Here is a 23514-nt window from a genome sequence, read left to right as displayed (position 1 = left end):
ACACAAACTACACGTTTAGTACACGCAGAACTTTAAATACCGTTCAACAAGATTGTTGAAAATGTAATAGCGGTGTTAAAAACGATTTTTTTAAATTATTAATTACTCAACAGAGCTTTTCTGAATTAACGATTCTAGTATCAACTTAAACAAAACAAGCTAATTTCATAAGTAACTTTAAAACTAGGAACGTTTAGCAGTTGAAAAGAGACGTCTGCTTAATAAAAGTATTGGTTCAGTCCAGGAACCGCTTTGAATCCCTTCAGAGACCTTGGCATCGCCATTAGGAAGCGCAGTGCCAGACCTTTACATGGTTAAGGTGTGAACAGCAGAAGGCATTAACTAACTGAAACTGGGTGAATTGTGTTCCTATTGGTTTTACTGCAAATAAAAAAAGATTCTCCTTTCTTGATTTGTTCTGGCAGCATCTACTTTTAACATAGGAAACAATGATAAAAAGAACTCCTCCTTAAACCTGTATTAATAGCGGGCCCTGCTGTGGTTTCGAGGTCTTTGTAGTCAGAGCAATGCACAGCAAGAGAGCAACAGAGAGGTGATCTTCATCGCTCTTCCCCAGGAGGGAAAGAGAAGTGGTCAGGGTGGCGCGGGGGAGTTTTTCTTTGACTAAACTTGGGCCGCATTTCTCAGAAAGGGCTTCCAAGCCCTATGCACGCGGCCTGCCAGTAGATTCCTCCGCAGGGCTAAAGCCATCTTTTTCCCGACTGAGAAAGCAGAAGGCCCGAGTCAGCACACAAGGCTGAATCCAGGCTTTCAGTGCTTTAGCTTTCCATTCAGTTCGATCACAAGTCATCAGCAGGCCCTCCGAGAGCTCAGATGAGGCCCGGGCCATTTCACACTGTGAGGCCCCCTCACTGTTTGGAAAGAGGTGTAAAAACAAATCATGTTCATGTAAAATTGTAACAATGTTTTGTTTTATTCACAGAATGTATTATACAACCAAAAAAAACATAATGATTGCATAATCGTATCTGTATGACACCCAATACTTCGTGGAGAAAAGCGTGGGAGGATTAAGGCGGTCATTTTGAAACTCCTAAAGAAGGGTAGATTTGGCACTGAAAGGGGGACATTTTTTCACAGCCGGGAACTTAAGTCGAGAAACATGGTATATGGTAAAAGTTCCAAATTCGCCTCGTCGAGAAATGCAGCCAAAGGGTTAAAGTGGAGGACCACACACCCTTGGCTGAGGTGAGGCCCCCGTGTGAGGTGAGGCCCTGGCCAAATGGCTCTGCTGGCCCCCCCTCTCACAAGCCCTGGTCATTGTCGTCGTCGTCGGTAACCGTTTTCAATCTGCTGCTAGATGAGGATCTCGCCACAGTTCTTCCACAGATCCCTGTCTTGGGACCGTTACTCCCACAGATTTAATTCTTCCGTGTGCAGCTTGTACTTCCCGAATCCTTCTTGCCTTCAGATTCCAGATGGACACCAGTCTGTCGCAGGGCACACACAGACCCAGGGACAGACACACACACTCACAACAGGGCCAATTTTCTCATAAGCCAGCCAGTATGTTTTTGGACTGTAGGAGGAAACCAGAGCACCTAAAAAATCCCACAGGAACACAGGGAGAACATAAAGACTCCACACAGAGCAACCCAGGAATTGAACCTAGGTAGCAATGCTCACCACTTCCCCTCCATGCCACCCTCAATCCAAATACAATACTTTATAAATAGAAAAAAGAAAAATATAACTAAATGAAGAGAATAATAAGCTGTGTTACTTATGTAACAGAGTATGCACTTGTGGAATTGAATAATACAATTTGTAATTCAAATAGTGATAGAGATAGAGGAGGTTATGTGCTATATGTACATGTACAATGGGACTCTTATTTGTGCTGTTCTCTCTGGACAGGCACAGTGCAGCAGAAAATACCACACAATGTAGTCAGGACATTACAAAACAGTAAATTATAAACAGTGACAGTATGTACAGACAATAAACAAACAGAGCAATAAATACAAACAAAGCAATACATATTTGGTAGAATGTCAGAGTGCAGAGGTGCATAGAATTCTGTGGCCTTGCATAGTTAACTGTTAAGGATGCTCATTTCCGTAGAGTAGAAGCTGTTCTTAAATCTAGTGGTCAGAGGTTTAATAGTGTGGTACCACCTGCCAGGGGAAGAACAGTTTGTGGCCTGGATGGTTGGCATCCTGAATGATGGATTGGGCTTTATTGGAACAGCGGACGGTGTGAATCTCATCGATTGATAAGTCACATCCTGTAAACCACTGTGCTGTTGCTACAGACCTTTGTAGAGCATTTTTGTCATGCATGGTAGTATGCTATAACACTGGTGAGGACACTTTCTGTAGTGCTGGAGCAAAAGTTCATGAGTAGCTGCTTCCCCATACTGCATTTCTTTAGGCATTTCGGAAAGTGGACATACTGGGGCGTGACTCCCTCTGGCTCTCCTGAAGTCCACAATGCGTTCCTTTTTCTTGCTGACATTCAGCGCCAGATTATCAAGACGCCTTGTTGGAAGGTGCTCCACCTCCTTCTACTGTATATGCAGACTCATCAATGTTGCTGATCAGCTGGATAACTGTGGTATCATCAGCGAATTTGGTAATGTGGTTGCTGTTGGAAGTGGCTGTGCAGTTGTAGGTGAACAAGGAGTATGGCCTATGGCTGAGACAGCAGCTCTGGGGAGCTACAGTGACTAGGATCACTGTGGAGCAGGTATTGTTGCCAATTTTTACCGCCTGAGGTCTGCCCATCAGGAAATCCAGTATGACGCTGCAGATAAGAGTTGTATAAGCCCAGATTCCTGAGTTTTGAGTCAAACATGACAGGAATAATTGTGTTAAAAACCCAGTTGTTAACCGCATCGTAACATAGGTGCCCCACGTCTAAATGTTCTAGGACAGTATGTAGTACAGTACAGGGGACTTCACTGCAGGAAACTAGAAAAATGTAACAATTTGTAGTGTTCTCTGACCTAGACCTTAATTATTGAAGTGATCAGCAGAGGTTGGTTCTGATTAATTAGGGCTTGGTTAGGAAAGCAAGGTTCAGTTAAGCAATAAAGCCTCGATTAAGTCTTTACTGGCACAGTGAGTTGATGGGCCAGAGTTGCCTGTCTCTGGGGTAACCAGTAAAAAATTGCCTCCTTTTTACACTGATTGTCATTTTGTGTTTCTAATGAGGAGCGACTGATTATTTCCTTTCAGTGCTGCCTTCCGCAGACGCACTGTTTTATATTCCTTCAGCATCGCTTTCCTGTTGTTGAGATGATTTGTTGAATTTCCTGTCTACATATGCTTTTACGCTGCTTAATTCTGTTCTGTTGTTGCTGATCAGCCTAGAGAACAGAGGGTTCTGATAGGATTGGGAGAGATCGTGATGAAGGGGGAGGAAATGGGTGGTAGAGAACATGACCGGCATTGACCCAGACCACCTCGCTTCCTCCACCCACACAGCTGCCTGGCTCTCTCTGGTCAGTCTACCTGGAGGGGACTAAGACAGAGTAAGGGGTCACAGCACAGCCAGTAACAACTCAAGCCAAAGAAACAAAAATCACACACACACAGGGCACCAAGATTCATCCATTCCATCCACCCATTTTCTAATTGCTTCTTCCAGTTTAGGCCTGTGGGGGAGCCAAAGCATATCCCAGCAAGCAGTGGGCGCATGTCTGGATTGACTTGTGTCCCATCCAGGGTCTATCACAGGGCAGGAACGCACGCACGCACACAGAGCAGGGCCAACTTTCCCAGAAGCCAATTAACCTGCCCATATGTCTTTGGACTTGGGAAGAAACTAGAGCACCTGAGGGAAACCCACACAAACACGGGGAGAATGTACAAACTCAACACTGACGGCCACCCAAGGATTTCAAGCCAGAGCCCCAGCACTGCGAAGAAGCAAAGCTAAACACCGTGCCACCCTGAGGTACCAAACTAGGAAATTAGAACTTGTTTTAAATGTGTGGACTAGAAATCCCAGCGATATAGGCCTCCTTTGTGCACAAGCAACGATGAGAGCCAGATTCTCCAGATACGCGTGGATGTCTTGTGAACAGGATTAATGATCACGGGGTGGGAGAACTAAGCTCAGATCACAAAATTCCCCAAAACCAAGAAGGCGCGGTGTGTAACCATGACCTTTTTCCTCACTTGTTGATCTGAATAGCCTGTTCTGCATGTTCTTCATGGCTCTCTGCTGATGCTTCTGCACAGAACACCTCTGCTAACTGTCCCAGCACAAAGAGCCTAGCTGCATGAAAAGCTCTGCTGTATGTCTGCTGAAAAGGCTAGGTCTTACTGCATACTGCATACTCTTACCGGATGCTTCTGAAATTAGGGTGTGATGTGCACTGGACCTCCTTCTGCACGTTGTCAGTGCTGCCTGAGTTTCCGGCCATAATGATAGCAAGTGAGCGCAGCAAAAGGACACCCCAAGCAGAACCAGACTGCAAAAAATGAAAAACTCATAGCTCTTCTTACCATGTGAGAAAATAAGATACCTTCTTTCTAGTCATTTTAATCCCTTTCATGGTTTAAATTGGCATTTAGTGCTGAGATATTTCAAGACTTTCAGTAGTTTTGAGTAAATCTGCACACACAGACAAAATGGGGTTAATATGCCTTGCAATATTTTAAGTTAAAGGTTGCATTGGAGGAAAGCCAGTGAGAAGTACCTGAGCATTTTACTGCTATTCTCCCAGCTTTGTGCAACATTGATAATGTTAATAAGGTGGCTTGCATTAAGCCAAGGCATCCTGCGGGAAGCTGCCTATACTAGAGCACTTGTGGATCTGACTAACGGTGTTCGCAGACAGCAAGAGAGTAAATGTGGAAAGTGCATGTCGACTGGGTATCCAACATATCAGACATTATCTGACAATACTGGGAGTTACAGGAGTAAAGCGAAAGGATTTAAAAATAAACAAACCTGTAAACAATAACTGGAGCAGAGAAGAAAAACGCAAAATCATCTAGAGGAGGAGTGGTCAACAGCTGATTTACAGCCAAGCAAATCTGTTGCTGCCCGCAAAAAAAGAGAAGTTTGCAGCATTGCATGCCTTTGCTCTTGCATTGGTAAGCTTGTGTGGGGCTTTAGGTTCAGTTCTTCCGTAAAGGAAATAAGGCACATGCAGATGCAGAAGCCGGTTTTCTTCCAGCTGGTTTTTGCTGATGCGAGGCGGCCGTCTGTTTCATATGTAGCCATACATTCAATCTTGCTGCGATCGGAGTTGGTTGGGTGACTCAGAGTTTGGGCTCTCAGACCGCAGCCTATATGGTTTAATATCCGATTCCTCCCTCATGACGTAGGGGAACCATCTCCGAAGCACCGCAAGCAGCTCCTAAACCAGAGGCCCTTGCCCTCAGGGGTGGCAGATGACAGGCAGCTGTGGGGAGTTTTTTTTCTGTGTTCAGAGAGAAATCTCCTGGCCTGACTTCTTCCACTCTTCAAGGAAAACTGAGGTAGAAACCGCTTTTCTAAGGTGTGGATTTCTCGGATTTGTGCCGTACACGGTGTCTTTTTCTGTGCATAGAAATCAGAAAATATACTGCAGCAAGGTTGCATCGGAATGGAAAGTGTGAACTTTTTTTTTTTTTCAAGGGTAAGGGAGCGAACTAACCTGAAAGTGCACAACACCGCTGTTTGACAGCCTGCCCCTGTACAGATCAGTGTGGTCAAAAGTGTCAGTAATATCTGTAGAAGTGCATTTTCGGTCTTAATGTTAGCTCATTGCCCTGCCTCGTGTTGGTGTTTGTGAAAGCAGTTGTTTGGCATGGGGATGCTCAGAAGCCTGGGGAAATGTTCAGAATGCTGAGAACTGTGCGGCAATGTTGGCTTAATGCTGTTAGGTCTGTAAAATACTTCTGATCTCGGGAATGTGTGTTTTTTCGCCACCGTATGGCAACATGGAAAGCCATGTTGTTGCTATTTTTAAAAGGGTTTCCTATCATCTGTTTTTTGGGGCTCGCTATGTTACATCTGATAAAGTTCCATCAGAGATCATTCTAAGCAAATAGGGGACTCTTCCTCAGATGTACTGTAGATGCCAATAAAAAAACCAAATACACAACACTCTCTCACACCTTTTCTGGCTGTGTCCAATGTTCCAAATATTTTGGAAATAATCATTTCAGTAGTACTCAAAGTGTTTGGGAAGAACATGCCCCCAGATTCTTTGATTGTTCAGAGGTAGCTCTTAGACTAACAAATGAGGAACAACTGGTACTACTGTTTGGAATGGTTGTTGCCAAAAATATTATTCTAAAAAGATGGAAATCTATCCTTGTACCCCGTTTCTAGAGCTGGCTCAAAATTATCTCCACAATTACGATGGAGGGGATTTGTTTCTTTTGGGACAGGCACTGCGGAGCAATTCCATAGGATCTGAGGTCTCTTTCTTGAATGTTTGGAAAAAATTGAGCTTTGTACATATCCAGTCATTCTGTGATTCTTTTTATTTCAGCAAGAAAGGTGTAAAAAGGCATAAGCAAGTTTTTTTTTTGTTTTCATGTATTTTGTGTTTGATTTTTGTTTCTTGTTAATTGTTTTCCAATTTATCTTTTTAATTTATCTAAAAAAAGAAAATCAAACAAAAGTCTAAGTTAAAGGCTAGTAGAATAGAGGTCTTTTGGGGGTTAAATATCAACAAGACCTTAAATGGCCAGGAAAGGGGAATCCAATATTAGTCATATATTCTTAAGAATAAAGTAATCCCATCACCTTTCTGAAACTGGGTATTTCTTCTTGTATATCTTCTGTGCATGGTGCTAAACCCTCAATTGATAATATCAATATCTGATTGTGGGAAAATACCACCAAAAGTAACAACAGTACATCTAAATTGACACAATCATATTACTCATTTTTGCTTCCTTGCAGTGAGCTCTTACACAGTGAAGGCTGTGTAAAATGTCTTTTCCCCAGTGAGACTATCCAGCATTAACATTGTTTTCAAGTTAAAAACAAATGACACCAAGCCACCAGCCCCTACTGAAGGAGGCTTAACCTTAAACTGTGATATTGTTTGTATATACTCTGTACATTAACAATCGGAAGCTTTGTACTGTGGCCCGATCTTTAGACTTTGTTCCCAGCAATAAAGGCCTCTTTGCCTCCCGAAGGCTGAATTTGACTTGTCCTCTAACCAGCTGTTGTGCTCTCCTTCTCTCTGACCTGCTGAGATTGTGTTTTGGATTTTCCTGTTTGTTGGTACAGTATTTGTAACCAGGCTGAGAACTCTTGAGCTTCTTGTAAACTCGCGAGCTTCCTGTAAGCACCAGGGCTTCGAGAGTGTTTTCGTACAGAGCGCTGTGTCTTGGGCTCGGGCACTGCGGGCTTTGTGTAATTTGTGTTCTGAAACTTGATTGTGCTTTGTGTAGAACTTGGAACCCGCCCGACTGTTCTGCCTGCTGTGCCCTCCTTTGTAAGATGACTCACCGAGGCAGAGCTCGGTGTGAAATGTGCGTCTGTTGGCTGGCTGGGGACCAGTGATGGTGTTTCAAAGCATCGTCCTCGGTAGTTTCTGTTCTCGTAGCCAGAAAGGAAAAATGCGCAATGCTCGCTGAGGATGAACAGAAAAGCCAGACAGCTGTTGCCGTGCCGGGGTCCGAGGTGTCCTGTACAGCTCCAGTACGAACTGCCTGCTGTATGTTTGTTTTTCTTAATTGCTCTTTGTGATTCTCTCCCCCTGCCAAGTCGCTCAGCGTAGCCGAGGGAGAGACGCTGTAATTTACTCGAGAACAAATAGCTCGTCTTGGAGGCTTCCAAACAACTGGAATCACTACCCGCCGACCGCAAGCCAAGCTGCAATATCAAACGCTGCATTCATTCTGGGGGCCAGGATTTTTCTTCTTCGTGGTTTAAGGTTGGAGAGCGAACCCTATCATTAAACGCTGGCGATCTGTAGCAGATCGTGCTCTGTGTTTTGGGAGGGCTGTGAGAAGAGGCAGAATGAGGAACACAGGGGAATCTTAAAAGGGCCAAGAAAATCCAAATGTACCGTGGGCTTCTCAGCGAGGCTGGGCTGTGAGCAAGCGTCCAGGATGTTTGTCACAGTACATGCCCTGCGCGTGTTCGCCTTCAGACGAGTGCCCTGCACTGTGGTCAAAATGGGCTGCATCAGGGCAAAGCACGGTGAACTGAAGCAGAAGCATACTAACAGCCCAGCACGAATCAAGGCATGAATCACTGTGTAGGAAACCACAGCAAATGAAGGTAAATGAGTCTCGCGAGCTGGCAAAGACCCTGGAAGGTTTACTGTAGTGAGCATAAACAAGACGCCCCTGAATTTCCTATTCTCCTTGTAACAAGTCACAATGTCACAATTCGAAGGCCTTCCATTTTAGCCAGGCCGGTCCTCGGATGTGATTGAGAGCGCGCACATCTGGCACAACTGCTCCCTGGCTCCAATGGAGCCGCATGACTACGCTGAGCAAAGAACCTTTGGCCTACTTTCAGCCCACACTAGAGATCAAATAACACCCGCCAACGCTTACAAAAACGTTTCTAGGGAATTCTCTCTGCCTTTCAAACGCAGATGATGTGGAAAGGCATGGGGAAGTGACAGTCGCTCAGTTTTAAAACTCCTCTTTCCTTGTCAGAGCAGGGGGTTGCCTGGCTGTGCTTCCACCTGAGTCTTTCAGTTACTTAGCTCAATCCCTTACTGACTAAATTGGTCCAAACGACCGGTATTCTCAGATTTGTAAGCTGCCAAGAAGCTTTCACTTCCAAGGAAACTCTGTGTGTTTGCGTGTTCAGTTCCGGGATTGAGTGTCGCAGCCCTGAGTCTTGAGTCTCCCCTGTTCAGGGCACAACTCATTTCGCCATGTTCGCTCTGTGCCTGCCCAGTGGAGACAGCTCTCTATAACGAACGACTCATGTGGCAGGTGTTTAAAACATTTAAATGTTTCAAAAACATTTTTATTGTAATTATCAAATTAAAAATTCAGGTGCAGCTTATTTTTTTCCGTTTAGTCATTATGCAAACTGTTCTCAAGCTAGCTAGAACTTGATGGCTTTAAGGTACGAGGTTTGTCGTACGCATGTATTGAAACGTACCAAGACTTATGTCTGCTTGTTTTATAGCAGTCACAGCCCTGGAGGTGAATGATTCAGGCTGATGTGGTTCAGTTAATTCAGTATCGATCTCGAGTGACTCCGCTTTGCTCACTCTGTTCGTCCCCGTGCTGCGTGTGCTGCTCCGTTCATTCCCCGCTGGAAACGGACGCCATTCGCCCGCTGGTTTTTGGTAGCGGTTACTTCCGTTTGTAATATTTGTGAAATTAGCTGAAACCTCCTAGAAGGAACATTACAATTTGAAGAAGGAACATTACAAAATGTCTTAACCGGCTTTCCTGTAAGAGAAGTATATAATCTGTGAACCTGACCTACATTACAGGTCTTTCTATTTATTAATCATAGAATGAGATATCCATATATTTATGCCGAATATCCCTGGAAGTGGTAGAAAAAAACATTTTTCAATTTGAGTGGGGCTGTATGATGATCTTCCTTTGATTCGTTTAAGGTCATTGAATAGCTGACATGTTTCACACCTCGAAGGAGTCCTTCCAACATCGCGCCTTTATCAGTCTTGAACTCTTGAACAGGCCGCCCTTAAAAGCAGCGAAGAAACCTAATTTCCCTGCCTGCACCGCCCCTCCTCCTCCTCCCCCCCCATCGCTTCTACTTAGTGTCCCTTATCACGACTTGTCATCGAGCAGTCATATCCTAGCATTGTCCCAAAGGAAAGGTGAACTCAGAGATTTAAAAATAAACAAAGCGTACCCCCCCCCAACTACACACCCTGCTCAAGAAAATGGGAAGGAAATTAGTTTTTCAAAAAGAAGAAATAAAAAGTGTTGTGTGTTTGCGTGTTGGTGATGTTTTTTTAAAGGGAAGGGTATTTTCTTCTGTTTCGTGTTCCCAGATCTTAGAAAAAAGGGGGCTCGAGGAGGGACAGCCCACAGAGGATGGGAGTGACGTGTCTAACCAACCCCCCCAGGCTCCTTCTCTGACCACCCGCCTCTCGGATGCAGCTGCGAAGGCCCTGTGACGTGCGGACCGTGCCGGAGGTGACGGGGTCAGGGAAAGTCTCGAGCTGCACTGGGGAGGGGGTTACGCGCCCTTCAGTTTGGATCTCTAGGGAGTTTTGGGGGCAGTCCTGTTTTCTAAGGAAAAACACGTTCTAGGCAACTTTTTTTATTTTCGCTCAAGATAAACATTTTTTTTTCCCCAAATAAAGATGGTAAACTTCATGACATTTTTAATCAAGTAAAACACAATGCCAAGCTCCCATCTTCATTATTTTCACATTCTCCCGTAATGCGATAATACGCTATATGTGTCATTAAAATTTAGAAACATGTCTGAACTTCAAAATATTAACTGGAATTTTTAGTCTGTGATAATGTGTTTTAGTTGCACTTCAATTGCCTGTTTCGGTACTTAAAAGCATGAAATAACACCTAATTTAACGGTTGTTAATTCAAAATTCTTTGTGTGAGATATACAATGTTCTACGTTAAACATCTATTAAATTGTTAAAGTCTTAGAGTCTCACATGTTTATGGGCGGTAGCTATGACAACATAATATACATTATTTTGCAAAATCATCGCAGGTACTCACTCTGTTTGCTGCTTGGAAAGTTAAAAGGTAGAATCTGCTTTTCAAACTTGATTCCAGGTACACGTCAGGCTTTAAGGCATCTACAGCCTGTATAATCACCAGCCAAATGCCTGCCGTCATGATTGCGTTATTAATTTTTGTTTTCGTTTGTTTAAATGATTATTTTGATCTCGACAAGCTTTGAAAAATCAAATGCAGAACATGTCGACCATTTAAAAAAAACACATTCAGATTTTTTTGTTTTGGTCTGAATACTATGCTCAGATGTGCGATTGTTTAGAGATAATCTTATCTCCAAACACTGTGTGTCTAATCGTTCTCTTTCTTGAAACGGTACTCTGTGATTACGATTACAATCAGCAGTGGAGGACTTCTGTAGTAACAGCCCAACTGTGTGCGGAGCCCCGGGCTGAAATCGGTACCCAACGTTACCAGAAGAGTTCCGATTAAAGGCGTAAGAGTACACCACTGCAAGAAAAGTCAATGAAGAAAATAGACTATAATTGATCACTATTTGTATCTCACTCGCTGTTGCCATGCACTTCTGTAAAGGCCAGATCTGGAGCTATACACCCTAAGTCACCCGTTATTGAGAGCTTAGGATCACTCGATTAAGCCACTGATCAGTTAAGCAAGTAGCATTTCAGCAAAGGGCTCTAAAGGCAGAAGGAGTTTTGTTCCAAATATTCTCCAAATTACTTTATTGAATACACCTCCTGTTTAATTGATCACGGATGGCTGGAACATTTTTTCTGTTTTCTTACTGCTCCTTACAATTCAGGGTCACAGGAAGCCAGAGCCTATCCTGGCAAGTAACGGGTGCCAGGCGGGGTACAGCCCAGACGGGACACCAGCCCATCGCAGGGCAGACATACAGACACGCACGGATGGATGGAAAGGTTACAAATCAGAGGAGGCCTTTCAGCTCATCGAGCTTGGCAGTAAGTAGCTAATTAATCCAAGGACTCCGTCCAGCTGTTTCTTGAAAGAAGCCAGGGTATCGGCTTTTAATCACATGGCTGAGCAGCCTGTTCCACACTCCCACCACCCTTTGGCTAAAGAAGTGCCTCTGTTCCTTAGAAATGCCACTGGAATGTGTTGGTCATTGCTGCACACAATGATAGTTTCCATACTTGCACACTCTGGTGTTTCACTGTGATTTTGGGGGAGGTCTGATAAAAATTTTGGGGATATACAGCCACCCAAACACCTCTTCACAAAAACTCTTTATACTCCTTATCAGAGAGGTTTGGAACAAATGCACCACACAAGCCCTGTACATGAAGCGACAGGCTTGATCTGGTGATATACAGTACTGCGCTGTGTTTCCTATTCGGCATGTTGAGTGGAAAAAGCACGCTGGAAAACCACACTACTGCTACAGGGAGATCCTGGGTCATAATTCACACTGTGCAGCCCATCCAAGCAGAGAACGATCGAGTACAGAGATACTGCAGAGAGCAGCGTTTCTCAGTCTGGGCAAAACATTTTTAGGGGAGATTAGGTGCAGGAGTTCAACTGCTGCCTGTCGCTTTTATCAGCACAAATACCCCCTGGGTAAAGCCATTCTGTGGTGTGAGATAATTCATGCACAATGCGGCAGCCTGACAAATCATCGTCAGCCCAGCAGTTCAAGATAAGCCACAGCGTGCAGTTTACAGTGCAGTTTTGCTTTTTGTCCGAGGTGCAACGAACCGTGCAATATAAAGTCGGCTCCCCCAAATTTCGTGATCTTTATGCTGTTCCGTTCTTCCCTGAGGGAACAGACTAGCTTTTCTAAAAATGACTGTTGTTGGCAAAAAAATAGTCATTTATTGGTGTCCTCGAAGTCGTGCATTTTAAAAACCGTGTTTTTGTTCCAGAGGTGTGATTGTGGTGTCGCAGCAATGCCTTTGGATATCTCGGTCAGGGTTCTGGGGGGCGATGGCTTTTCAAGTTGCTCTGTAACGCCAATTTCTTTGAAAACCTAATAAATGGGGCTCCGTTTCAAGAATCCCACTGGAACTGTGTGTTTTCAAAAGAGAAATCCTGATGAAATTAATCAGAAAACAAACTAATTCCAGAATGAACCGTTTAATTCACCGTGGAATGGGCCGTACACGAGCTGGGAAACCGTGGCTCTAGAATCCTAGTGGCTTCTGCGTGTGGTTTTGTAATGAAAGTCGATGTCCCGATTATTGCACAAAGCAACTTTCTCTTTTCTAAGAAGCACCCCAACAGGCCAATCCTTCCCCCAGAAACAAGATGCATTAAACCTATTATTTTTGGCTCTTTGGAGGCCTCTGGGATTTAAAGCATATTAAAACAAACATCAGTCTCACAGCTGTCAGAACTTTGTTTTAGTTACACAAGCTGATTCTGAAACTGCAGGTCCTGGCTTGGTGTATTTTTAAACAAACTAATCTGCCCCTGTTGTCAACATCGGGGAAGAAAAGAACACTTCTTGCATTCTTCCGAATGTTGTATAAATGTTCATTTGTAGCTTCGTGCTTACAGTCCTGACATGAAGACACTTGATCTATCTAAATCAGTGTCTTAGCCTGGCTTCTTTTTATGGTGGGTTAACAAAGGAAAATGTACTGTAACCCAGTCCACATCAGGTATAATTTGAAACATTTACTGTATGAGCTAAAAGAGAAATGAGAGAAACTAAAACACAGCAAAGTTCACTCATAAGTTAAACCACATTTCAAATCTGTGTGTTTGTAAGAGGAGAAGATGGAACTTTAGTCAGAAATTCCCCAGTAATTTCCATGTGGGAATACGGATTTAATGCAAGGAAACGAGCACGATGTAAAAGGATCGTTTGTGGGGCAGAAGTAGGGTTCAATTGTTTACATGTCTCAGCAGTGTGGAACGTCATCAGAAGGCTCTGGTCTCTGACTTACTTCCTTTACTGTCCCAGATGGGAAATTTGCTTTGCCGGCAGATAAGAAACAGGATAAAAAAACGAGTCAGAAGCTTGAAATGATCCTTTTGGTCCAAAAGAAATAGAAAACCTGGGTCATCACTGAGTGAAATAAAATAAAACAATTAATCAATGACTTGTGCTAATTGAGCAAGTTAGTAGCCATGGGAATAAAAGATCTCCTAGATTTAACTGCAATAGAACTAAGTTGCCTAAATCAACACGCTAATGGAAGGAGCTCAGATTTACTTGCCAGGTCAGGACACAACCATTACTTTTACATCTGCAGTGAGTGAAATATCTCCCAAATGGATCGGCAAGCTCAAGGGGCATCTGCTGCACTGGGTTAGACAATGGTATTGCAAGTCCAGTCCCGATTCTACTGCCTCATTATCCCATCCCCAGCGGATCTCCAGCTCGGCTGATTTCTCATAAGGTGGTGGAACAATGTCTGATTTCATGAGGATGCTTGGGGATGAAAATTACTGAGTTTCTCATTGGATTTCAGAGACATGGCTTTGAAGCCAGGCAACTGCAGAACATAGAACTTTCCCAAATTGTGCCCTGTTGTCCAAAAGGTGGTGGCTATCTGGCACAAGTTGCCCATCCATGTTGCTGAAGCTCATACCTCTTCTTGAGCTTCTTTCAAGAAACAGCTGAAATCTTTGCATCCTTATTCTAATAGAAACATGGTAGAAAGTGAAGGAGCTGAATGGACCTTCTCTTGTTTGGAACCATGTTCTCTTGTCTTTGATGGGCATGGGGTTGTCATGCTAGTTCCTGCTGGAGCACTGCCATGGCAACCGGTACATAAACAGGACTGAGGAGGTGTAGCCAGCTGTCACAGCAACCGGCACAGAAGACGGGAGTGAAGGGGCATGTCCAGTTGCCATGGCAGTGCTCCACTAGGAGGGGGCATGGCACTGCCTGTTAAGATAAGATCATTTTATTGGCCATATTCAATTTTTTGCATTAGGAATTTCTTCCCCAACTTGCTCTTGCTCAGGGGCCCAACGGAGTAGGATTCCTCTGTTGCCCGCGGGATTTGAACCAGCAACCTTCTAGCCGCAGGCACAGATCCTTAGCCACAGTGCCTGTTAAAAGGTCCATCTTTTTGGTGCAGGGGAGAATAAGGATGAACATGCCCACCCATCGTTCCATTTACCTCTCGACACGTTGAAGTCTCCAAAGCACCTGAAAACTGCCATTAATGCCAATTGGAGAAATGGGACACATCCCGTTGATGTTGCTGTAGGCCCACAGGTGTCCAGCAAGTCATAGGGATCCTAGACTGACTAAAAGCCAAGTCAGTTGTGAGCTTCTGCTTGGAGAATCCCAGACACAGGTGTCATCACATCACCCACGCAAAAAAAACAGCAGCTTGTGGCCTTGGGGCCTTGGCTTTCACTGTTGATGGCGTCTCATAGTGTTCAGTGGAGCTGGAAGCACCATAGCTGTAAGCATTATGTAAAGAAGGCAAGGAAGAAATATCTAGACCAGACTGCTATCTTCTTCTCTTGGCTGATTTTGAAATAACACAATAGATCAGTGGTTCCCAGTCGTGGTCCTAGAAGAACACTGAGTTTTCTGGTTTTTGCTCCAGCTGAGCTTTTAATCACAGGGTACTTGATTTCAGTTTTCTCTTTGGGGCAGATTTGAAAATTTGCTTTCAGCTTTTGAATGGTCAAATGGGATTTGTAATCGGTATCAGTTTCTGAGTTTCAGAACGAGTGCCCTCGTTCAGGTGTGCTGCCTGAAATGTAACCAATTGGACCTCTGTAGAAAAAAAAACATTAATTGTGGGCGTGTCTGATACAGTGTCATTCCCACCTGTGACTGTTCATCATTAACTGGTCAACTAGTGAGAGCAGAAATTAACAAGAAGAAACCTGAGGAGAAGCTGAGTACAGCTCTGTGTGCTGAAGGTGTTGTAAACGGAACCCTTAAAATAAGGTATTTGGGACACTCAGCACTGACTGAAAAATCAAGTCAAATAAAAGTCTAAAGTCAGCAGATCAATTAAATAATCAAGGAATGAAAACCAACAAACACAGTGTTCCTCCAGGACCAGAGCTGGAAAGCAGGTGATCTAGAAAGAAATGCAATATTTCTTCATTTATGTTGTGTTTTTTATTTGGGAAGAAGACTATGCCAGTTCAGTCCAAATACTCTCTGACTCTCAGGCTGCACCTCCCTGCAGGCGTGGCGAGACATTCAAATGAAACAGGCTGACAGCCGATATTCCTTTCTGTTGGAAAACTGCTCAAACCTAGTGTCTGGATGTTTTTCAGGGAGGGGAATGGGAGAAGTGAGAGTGGGAGGAAAGTTGGAAATGTTGACGCTGTCCAACACCACTGCAGGGAAAGCAAGGGAAGAAAGAAATTTGTCACCTACAGCATTTCCTTTGTACCGGTTCCACAACCGATAGACTTCAACTGCAATGGATGTGACGTGTTGCAGATTGTGAAAGGCTATGAATGCAGAACCATTTTGAGAAACGCATTTTATGCACAGTTTGAATAGGGTAGTTTATCTGAATTGGCAGGTTGTGAGCCTAATGTTTGCAATCCATCATTCTCAAGGACTCGGGAATTCTTGCTTCCCAGCAGTGTTTTTACCTCTCCTCTCTTCATTTCAATAGCGCGGTGAAGGGCAACACAGGCAGAAACAAACATTAAAAACCCCCACAATTAACTGCACCTATTCCATGCAGAGAAGTACTTCTCCCTTTCCTTAACAATTGCGGTCCATTTCAGAGTGTACGTTAAGAGGTAGTGCATGGATATTTCAAGCCTATTCACCAGTTTTGACTAAATGTGCATGGGCAGACAACTGGGGTTAATGTATCAATAAAGCAGGCAATACTTATACTAGGGCAGGCAGCTTGCAAACCAGAAGTGGGTCAAACTTCTGTGCAGTGGGAATTATAATTTTAAGATTTATAATATTATTAATATCTGTGCTTCTGCAGCATGTGCAGCAAATGAAATGCGTCTTAAAGATGGTTAGGTAGTCTGTGCTCCGTTCGAGTATTTGATTTAAATATAGAAGTTGAGGCCCACTATTTTTGTCTCAAACATGGCCACATACATTGAAGACTGGGAAGGCCTAATGTTTTTAGCACAAATTTGGCTTCCCCACAACTTTTGTGTTTTCCGGCGGTTTGTGTTACAGAGGGTCCCGATTCGAAAAGAGCATGGCCCTGCTCCAGATAAGGGTGGGATGGAGAAGTAGGGGAGGGACATTTTGGTGAATGTTGAGAAAATACACGCTGCAGACAGTCCTGGACTGCATTAAAGTTTTTTTAATTTGGCTCGTCCTGCTTTACAATATCGGGGGGTGGGAAAGGCAAAGCTGACTGGTCTCTCATTTTTTTCCTTATGTGCGGTCTAGCACTGCTTCATAAAGATGTTCAGAGCCTGAGGCATTTGCAAAACACAAAGCACCCAGAGTTGATGGACTCTTCACCCAGATAAACTGTGTAGAAAAACCTGCGCCGTGGTCTAATGGGACGACACAACAGGCTTTTCCTGCAGGTCTTGTCCTGGCATGAACAGGAGTGAGCCATGCCGGCCCGCAGGGCGTCTCTGAAAGGGTGAGAAAATCCCCTTGCAGTTGAAAGCAACAGCAGATGAATGAGAAAGTTCAACAATATGCGAGCGCTGTGGCGGAGAGCTTACCGGTCCGGAATCCGAGCACAATGAGACTGTACATTCCTAGCGAAGCAGAAGCGAAAGCACTGGAGGGAAAGAAACGAGCTGTTTCTCATCCACATCCTGTATTCCCTCTCTCTTTGCTTGCACATGTAACAGTCTTTCAAACTGGCCTGTTTCCCCAAGCTAATTCAACCCTGTTCAAACGACCCCCCCCCACCCCCGCTAGTTATTTTTTAAGCAGCTCTTTATATAGACATAAGAGGATTCGGCAAAGAACAGGCTGTGAGATCCCTTGCCATTCTCAACCCCCCCCCCTCTTTTTGGTGGCAAGTGATCAGCATCTTTGAGCTGAGATGGTCCGTGTGGCGGCGTGGCATTGCATCATTTGATGCCATGAGGAAGGAGGTTCCCAAACCGGGAGTCTGCCACTCTGTGGGGACACGCAGCAGGCTGTCACTGCCACACACGGCTCACTGGTGCAGACCTGATCAAAGCTCTGGCTTCGCTTCCCATCACATCCCTTTCATCCTATCCAGGCCCCCGGTGGCCCTGCACCACTCCTGGGAAGCAGTGGGCGCAAGGCAGGATACACCCTGGATGGGACGCCAGTCCATCACAGGGCACACAGACACGCTCCCACCAGGGGCAATTTCACAGAAACGAATTAACCTACCAGCGAGTCTTCACACTGTGGGAGGAAACCAGAGCACCTGGAGGAGACCCAAACGAACACAGGGAGAACATGCAAACTCCAAACCGATGGCACTCCAGGAATTGAACCCAGGGCCCCAGCACTGTGAGGCAGCAAAGCCAACCACTGAAGCACTGTAAAGACCCAATGGAAACATTCATAGACCAAAAGAATGAAGAGACTAACCCTATGTTGTCATTCCACTTAAGGTCACACCTTGACTTGTTTCAATTCACTGGCAACATGTAAGAGCCATCCTCTCTCCAAGTGGAAAGAGGTCAGTTAGAAAGCCCACCAACATATCCCTGTCCTGTGCTGGGACACTGCTTCTCTGATTTATTTTGAGAGCAAGATCTGGAAATGTTTGGGAGAGTCTGTTCACTGTATTTTCTCTGCGCTGTTAACTACCAGGTTATTCCATTTTTTGGAGTTACACTTTTATGCAAAAAAACAGTAAGACACCTTTACAAGTGTTCAGGATCAGTCAGTCGATCCAGGAAACTTGTGAGAACTGAATCCTTCCCCATAAATAGTTGCCACTACAAGTTACTTATGCAAAGAATTACTCTTCAGATTAAGAGCAGGTTGAAGAAAATTGCTAATGAGAAGATATGGTGTTTTGCATGTACACGCTATACAAATCACTACAACGTTTATTTTTGCTTTCCCCAGAAGTATGAATTCAAAAAGGTGATCTCCCAAAGTAAGACTAACTGACTGCTTTATTACAGTGGCGTTCGTGGGTATCTGGTGGCCACTGTAGGTGACCCTGTGTCCGACACTGAGCTGGAGGTGTTTTTCTGTGTCAAGTTCGTGTCGGCATGAGCCACAGCGTGGGCTGAGCTGCGTCCAGCCCCCCATGATTCTCCTCGTCCTGGCTGGCCACATGGAAAGTAAAAAGTTAACAGGGGTTGAGTTCAGCTGATTTGCATTCGCTCGATGGTTTCTCCCCCACCCCTCTCTCTCTGCTGTCAGCGTTCTCGTTCAGGCTAGGACCGAGAGCCCCGAGCAGGCGTTCTTAAACCACAGCAGCAATCAGCGAGTCCATCACACACCTGCGGTTACAGTGGAGTAAGCCTCGCAACCTCGCAGGCTGAGCGAGACGGCGATCGCTTCGTGCCGCGGGGGGGCAGGCAGGGGCGAGCCGTGCGCAGAGCCGAGCGCGCCCCGCGAGAGCGAGCCCGTCGGCTGCTCGGACTGGATGTACAGTATGCTGAATACGGAATGTATTTTATCAAGATCTATGATAACCCAAGTTGTCTTTTCCAAAGTCATTTGGCTACTTTGAGAGAGCTTTCAATAAAGACCCCGCTTAATTTGGGATTACGCCTTTATTAATTCATTGGCATTTTTTAAATGAACGTTTTCTGCTTCACTGTTTTTGTTTATTTGGCTGAAGCCAGTAAATTGAAAGAAAAAAACACACACGTGAGCTGTGGTTGAGCTATGCTGCAAAGCAGTCAGTATCACGCCATTTCCTTAAAAATAATGAATGCACTGCAGTTGTATTTAATTCGGGAATTTCACTAATGTCTTTGCGTTCAAACCTAGGTCTTTCTCAGATTTGCATGGGATTCCGAGGATCTTTAGGGATCTGCTGAGTAAGAGCTAATAAGAGAATTGCAAAACCTCTACAGATCACAAAAACAATGAGAAACAGAAATCTGTAGAACATGAAAAAACAAGTCTGACAATTTATTGACCTTGAAATTAAAAACAAAGCTGGGAAGGTTTGTCAGTAAACTAGTTTATTTGGTTTTCAGTAGTAATACAGTAGTAATTAGAGTTTATCTAGAGCACTGCCTTGGGTGATGCAAGACCTGATCTCTGCACCTAATTAATGCTGTAATTTTAAACAGCACGCATTTTATGAGACTGTGGGAAAGTATATCTGGCACAATCCTCTTCAAGATACAGGACAAATTATAGAATATTTGGGCAATGGGAGACTAAACCGAGGACAATATCCTTTAGCTTCAAACTCGGAATAAACATCGGCTTCTGCAGCAACAAAGAGCACCATGATCATGAAACGAAACAGACACCGAAACAGGAGCTAATCAAGGGGTGGGCGAATGTTGATTTGCAGCATAGAGGAAAAAAGAAATACCCCCAAGACAAACCGAGGAAACATCCCTCCTAGACAGGAAGTCATTTTCCAGCTGCTTTTAAATGTTTACATTTGAACTGGATTGTCGGAGCAGGTTCTTCAAGTCCTGTGCAGCCAGTTGACAAGATGCCTCTTCCTTGCTCTGAAAACACTGTCCAGAGCCTGAGCACAAACAGGTCTACCCCCATTGCACTGTTCAGCAGGTCTCCAGCATATAACAATGAGCACTCTCCATCTCCAACCAAGAGTTTTCCCTCACAATTACCCCCGATGCTTCCGTGCGTGAGGAGTTGATGCTGAACTGAGCCTAACACAAAGGCCAAGCTACCACATGCAGATGAGCTTCCCTTTGCTCCTTTTTGTGCTTCATGTCGTGTCACATTTTTAGCATCTCTTCTCCAAGTGGCACAAAGTTATACTGAATGGGAACTATAGTAATATTCACTATTCCTGATATTGCATAGGCCTTAGCATATGGAGCGTAGAGCGCGAGTCTGCATATGTGTTAATGTATTTGTTCTTCTGCTTCACTTATGTTTTCTACAAAGTGTGTTGCAGCTTCTTTACATGGAATTAAAGGATCAAACTGCCGTGCGATGGGAGTCTTACACCAGTCCAGGAGGTGAAACCCTCTGCTCAGTGTGCTGCTGCCAGGGGGCTCTCTTGTTGTGAACAGTTTTCATTCCAAAAGGCTTCCCAGTCTCATTCTTTTACTGCCAGATCCAGCCTGACTCAATAGGAACAGCGAGTAGCAGAGAGGAGAGTAAGGGGTTTGCACCCTCAGTCATAGTCCGGATATTTATGCTGTATCGTAGCGCTAGGCTCCTTCTCCAGCCTCTCCCAGCTGTATGTGAAAAGGACCCCAGCTCTAGTTTAGAATTAACCTTATCAGGATGTTAATCCACAGCAATGCTGGTGCCCTTCTGCACAGTGTCCCATCCCAGCCGGGAGGGGGCTCGTGTACCTCCAGTGCGCTTTAACGTTACACGAGCAGAGACCATCAGGAGGCCCAGTGTGCCACTTGTTTTGCAAAGGACTTGCACTTTTGCTGTTCCAGCTGTGTAGGAACCATTCTTCACTCACTGTCCCCCCAGCCCCCAGCCCCCAGCCCTGGTTTCGGGGGCCCCGTCTCAGTTGTGTGTCGATTCTGAGTGCGGTTATCTACCCCCGCTTGTCTTACGCTGCAAACTGGCAGACCACAGCTCTGTGGCATTGTCACTCTCGAATGCTGAACTGCTTCTTTTTTTTCTGATAACTATTATTATTTGTTTTTTGCTCCTTACTGGAAATATTATGCCTGCAAGCAAAATGTAATTGGTATAATGAGGTTAAAAAAAAAGACATTCAAGTTTAAACACATGCTTTCGCACAGGCTTCGGTTTATCTGCCTAAGAAATCTGTTTTTTTATATGGTGGGAAAAGTTTTTGTGATTTGCTAAAGCTTTAAACAAATAAACAGATTATTACATACTTTTGCACCATGCTGTTAAACTTCCTTTGAAACGCATATACAGTATATAAATATTCACATGCACAGCCTAGACAGTGCTATGCATAGCTAAATATGTATTATGTCTCACAGGTAAACCCTGACTTTCTGAATGACTACCGGCTTCATGCTCTCCATGCTAAAGGAGGATGAGGGCATGCTGTTGTTTGTGCCTCCTCCATTTTGTGCTAGGACTTTTGTCACAGTTGTATTGTCTCGGTGTCCAGTTTGTTGCTTTTTATAATTCCGAAGAGTCTTTATCAGTGTCTAAAAAACAATGTGCAGGGTTTTAGAAGAGAATATGTAGGAAGAAGTAATGCCAAACTGGAGGTAGGGGGGTGGAGTGGGATGCATTTTGCGCTATAAATCAGATCTGCTTTTCTGACTTTCCACAGAAGCCTACAGTTTACACAGAAAAGGCCTGCCAGTACACACAGCTGCAGGCTGGTGTCAATAACATGAACCTAATTGATATATATCTGTAAAAGAGCGACAATACGCCCAGGCTCAAGGAAACAAAATGACTTTGAATTAAAAGCCTCCTTTCAATCTGCGCAAGTTTCAGCATGCAGATTCTTTCTCTCCCCCGGGAGCAGAAGTGACCGCTTGGGCGTCTCTGAACCTGTTTGTGGACCGCGGGGAAATGAAGGCAAAGCAGGAGCAGGGAAGAAAACGAAAACGGAAAAAAAAAAAGCCGACCCAGACCTCAGTTTGGCAGAATCGTAACCGCTGTTGCATAACAAAGCACATATACCGGGCTGTGCAACACCAAGCCCTCTTATCTGCCTGCTGGGACCTGCCCCGTGTCAGGCTTTCACTTTAAAACACGGCATTAAATCAGTCTTTGCACGGGGGGGGGGTAAAACAACTTAGCAACTTCCAGTCAGTGCTGCTCAGCTGTGACTTGTCCAACCACTCCTTCCTGCTTCCAAAAGATATCAGTGGAGAGAGCCCCCCCACACCCTGGCCTTCACACTCTGCTCTCTGCTAAGAGCGACGTGTTCGCCTCCTGCCTCGGCTCTCCCCCCGGCAACCAGCTCTCTGCCTGCTTAGGACCTACAGATCTTGTTCATGTGCCTCTTCTCAGGACTAATCCCTTAATACATGACCTGGAGACCCAGGAGTGGGAGTGGTGAGGAGGAGGGCTAAGAGAAATTAAACAAAGTGTGTCCCCTTCATTGCCCTCATTTCAATGTGTGTCTGTAAATACACACTTTAGCACCCCTGTGCCATGTGCCATGTGCCATTTTTCAAACTGGCTGTTAAATTTTCGGACTCCTCCCCTTCCTGAAGAAACGCTTCTTAATCTCAGCACTGAACATCCATCCATGTTCCAATTCAGGGTTACAGGGAACCAGAGTCAATCCCACAAGCACTGCAGGGCCACAGATACACACACTCACACCGGGACCAGTTTTCCCAAAAGCCAATCAATGTGCCGCTGTTTTTGGACTGTGGGAAGAAACCAGAGCACCTGGAGAAAAACCCCATGTGAACGCAAGGAGAACATGCAAACTCCACACAGACAGCACCCCAGGAACCCAGAGCCCCTGCGCTGCAAAGCAGCAATGCTAGGCCAACCTTCAACAGGCTTTCTCTTAATTTCCATGTGTGTCCTTGGACCCCTTTAATTGTTGGCCCTGAAATAGTTCACTGGTCCTTATGAACAACCTGGTGTTTTGGATAATGGCGAATGTCAGTCACCGTGATGATTGTCTACCGCTGCCTTTTCATGCCTGTTCTCCATATTTTCTACTGGCATGTTGTCAACACAGGTAAATGTTTTCACAGAGGCCTGTGCAAGTGACACATATTACCTAAAGCTAATTGGAAAATCAAGAAGGAAATCTTCAAGTCAGTTTGACATCCTGTGGGAACTTGATTCTCGAGGTGTAGACATGAACAGGCTAAAGATGTCACCTTTTGAAACATGGTAGTTACCCTACTGTATGTACTCAGTGCATTTATCAACCCAGACAAACCCACACAGCCACATTCTTTTATCTGTTAACATTTTGAAGTATTTGTTTTTGAGGGT

The 23514-nt window shown here is 44.6% G+C and overlaps 1 long non-coding RNA gene across 3 annotated transcripts in view; it reads left to right on the top strand.

Moving 5' to 3' along the window:
- The window catches only part of LOC138241854 (uncharacterized), a 78506-nt gene that overhangs the window by 48117 nt on the left and 6875 nt on the right, over positions 1 to 23514 (top strand). For 2 of the 3 annotated variants that reach the window (XR_011191121.1, XR_011191120.1), the window contains one exon: positions 9923 to 10561. This is a non-coding gene — a long non-coding RNA (uncharacterized lncRNA). Of the gene's footprint in view, positions 1 to 9922; positions 10562 to 11403; positions 11564 to 23514 lie in introns of those variants that run through there. The other variant, XR_011191119.1, reaches the window with a different exon arrangement.

The sequence above is a fragment of the Lepisosteus oculatus genome, chromosome 11 (genome assembly GCF_040954835.1).
Source record: "Lepisosteus oculatus isolate fLepOcu1 chromosome 11, fLepOcu1.hap2, whole genome shotgun sequence".
NCBI lineage: Eukaryota > Metazoa > Chordata > Actinopteri > Semionotiformes > Lepisosteidae > Lepisosteus > Lepisosteus oculatus.
Note: the sequence above shows the minus strand (reverse complement) of the source record. Positions and strands in the feature narration are given on the sequence as shown.